The 2,500-nt window shown below is 41.0% G+C and overlaps 5 non-coding genes across 5 annotated transcripts in view; all 5 read left to right on the top strand.

The window, feature by feature from the left end:
• The first annotated feature begins 147 nt into the window (after positions 1 to 147).
• On the top strand, positions 148 to 266 carry LOC113093675 (5S ribosomal RNA). Its single transcript, XR_003287824.1, has one exon. It is a non-coding gene; the product is annotated as a 5S ribosomal RNA (ribosomal RNA).
• Positions 267 to 487: 221 nt separating this feature from the next.
• On the top strand, positions 488 to 606 carry LOC113093743 (5S ribosomal RNA). The gene has a single exon (XR_003287886.1). It is a non-coding gene; the product is annotated as a 5S ribosomal RNA (ribosomal RNA).
• A 516-nt stretch (positions 607 to 1,122) lies between these two features.
• LOC113093742 (5S ribosomal RNA) lies at positions 1,123 to 1,241 on the top strand. Its single transcript, XR_003287885.1, has one exon. It is a non-coding gene; the product is annotated as a 5S ribosomal RNA (ribosomal RNA).
• A 221-nt stretch (positions 1,242 to 1,462) lies between these two features.
• On the top strand, positions 1,463 to 1,581 carry LOC113093606 (5S ribosomal RNA). Its single transcript, XR_003287759.1, has one exon. It is a non-coding gene; the product is annotated as a 5S ribosomal RNA (ribosomal RNA).
• Positions 1,582 to 2,488: 907 nt separating this feature from the next.
• The window catches only part of LOC113093690 (5S ribosomal RNA), a 119-nt gene continuing 107 nt past the window's right edge, over positions 2,489 to 2,500 (top strand). Inside the window, exon 1 of the ribosomal RNA XR_003287839.1 lies at positions 2,489 to 2,500. This exon is cut by the window's right edge and continues 107 nt beyond it. This is a non-coding gene — a ribosomal RNA (5S ribosomal RNA).

Below are 2,500 nucleotides of genomic sequence, written 5' to 3'. Positions count from 1 at the left end.
CAGGTTTAGGTCTGGTTAGTACTTTGATGAGAGACTTTCTAGGAATACCAGGTGCTTTAAGCTTTTGGGCTTTCTTTCCTACTTATATAATGTACTGGCGATAAGATTGGCTGCTCTTTAAATAGCCCTCTCTTTGCAGCAGACTTCGCTTACCGCCATACCAACCTGGCTATGCCCGATCTCGTCTGATCTCGGAAGCTAAGCAGGTTTGGGCCTGGTTAGTACTTGGATGGGAGACCGCCTGGGAATACCAGGTACTGTAAGCTTTTTGGACATTTTTCACTTAGTTTATAATAATTTTGCCAAAAAATAGAGTCAATGCCCGATTTCTGAATCTTAGCAGGTTTAGGTCTGGTTAGTACTTTGATGAGAGACTGCCTAGGAATACCAGGTGCTTTAAGCTTTTGGGTTTTCTTTCCTACTTATATAATGTACTGGCGATAAGATTGGCTGGTCTTTAAATAGCCCTCTCATTGCAGCAGACTTCGCTTACGGCCATACCAACCTGGCTATGCCCGATCTCGTCTGATCTCGGAAGCTAAGCAGGTTTGGGCCTGGTTAGTACTTGGATGGGAGACCGCCTGGGAATACCAGGTGCTGTAAGCTTTTTGGAAATTTTTCACTTAGTATATAATAATTTTGCCAAAAAATAGAGTCAATGCCGGATCTCTGAATCTTAGCAGGTTTGGGCCTGGTTAGTACATGGATGGGAGACTGCCTGTTAATACCAGGTGCTGTAAGCTTTTTGGACATTTTTCACTTAGTATATAATAATTTTGCCAAAAAATAGAGTCAATGCCCGATCTCTGAATATTTGCAGCTTTGGGCGTGGTTAGTACATGGATGGGAGACTGCCTGGGAATACCAGGTGCTTTAATCTTTTTGGAAAATTTCACGAATTATATAATAATCTTTCATTAAAAAAAAAAAAAAAAAAAAAAAAAAAAGAGTCAATGCCCGATCTCTGAATCTTAGCAGGTTTAGGTCTGGTTAGTACTTTGATGAGAGACTGCCTAGGAATACCAGGTGCTTTAAGCTTTTGGGTTTTCTTTCCTACTTATATAATGTACTGGCGATAAGATTGGCTGGTCTTTAAATAGCCCTATCTTTGCAACAGACTTCGCTTACGGCCATACCAACCTGGCTATGCCCGATCTCGTCTGATCTCGGAAGCTAAGCAGGTTTGGGCCTGGTTAGTACTTGGATGGGAGACCGCCTGGGAATACCAGGTGCTGTAAGCTTTTTGGAAATTTTTCACTTAGTATATAATAATTTTGCCAAAAAATAGAGTCAATGCCGGATCTCTGAATCTTAGCAGGTTTAGGTCTGGTTAGTACTTTGATGAGAGACTGCCTAGGAATACCAGGTGCTTTAAGCTTTTGGGCTTTCTTTCCTACTTATATAATGTACTGGCGATAAGATTGGCTGCTCTTTAAATAGCCCTATCTTTGCAGCAGACTTCGCTTACGGCCATACCAACCTGGCTATGCCCGATCTCGTCTGATCTCGGAAGCTAAGCAGGTTTGGGCCTGGTTAGTACTTGGATGGGAGACCCCCTGGGAATACCAGGTGCTGTAAGCTATTTGGACATTTTTCACTTAGTTTATAATAATTTTGCCAAAAAATAGTCAATGCCCGATCTCTGAATCTTAGCAGGTTTAGGTCTGGTTAGTACTTTGATGAGAGACTGCCTAGGAATACCAGGTGCTTTAAGCTTTTGGTTTTTCTTTCCTACTTTCCTACTAGAGTCAATGCCCGATCTCTGAATCTTAGCAGGTTTGGGCCTGGTTAGTACTTAGATGGGAGACCGCCTGGGAATACCAGGTGCTGTAAGCTTTTTGGACATTTTTCACTTAGTATATAATAATTTTGCCAAAAAATAGAGTCAATGCCCGATCTCTGAATCTTAGCAGGTTTGGGCCTGGTTAGTACATGGATGGGAGACTGCCTGTTAATACCAGGTGCTGTAAGCTTTTTGGAAATTTTTCACTTAGTATATAATAATTTTGCCAAAAAATAGAGTCAATGCCGGATCTCTGAATCTTAGCAGGTTTGGGCCTGGTTAGTACATGGATGGGAGACTGCCTGTTAATACCAGGTGCTGTAAGCTTTTTGGACATTTTTCACTTAGTATATAATAATTTTGCCAAAAAATAGAGTCAATGCCCGATCTCTGAATATTTGCAGCTTTGGGCGTGGTTAGTACATGGATGGGAGACTGCCTGGGAATACCAGGTGCTTTAATCTTTTTGGAAAATTTCACGAATTATATAATAATCTTTCATTAAAAAAAAAAAAAAAAAAAAAAAAAAAGAGTCAATGCCCGATCTCTGAATCTTAGCAGGTTTAGGTCTGGTTAGTACTTTGATGAGAGACTGCCTAGGAATACCAGGTGCTTTAAGCTTTTGGGTTTTCTTTCCTACTTATATAATGTACTGGCGATAAGATTGGCTGGTCTTTAAATAGCCCTCTCTTTGCAGCAGACTTCGCTTACGGCCAT

The sequence above is a fragment of the Carassius auratus genome, unplaced genomic scaffold (assembly GCF_003368295.1).
Source record: "Carassius auratus strain Wakin unplaced genomic scaffold, ASM336829v1 scaf_tig00215112, whole genome shotgun sequence".
NCBI classification, from domain to species: Eukaryota; Metazoa; Chordata; class Actinopteri; order Cypriniformes; family Cyprinidae; genus Carassius; species Carassius auratus.
The sequence above is the reverse complement of the archived record's forward strand: the minus strand, read 5'-3'. Positions and strand labels throughout refer to the sequence as shown.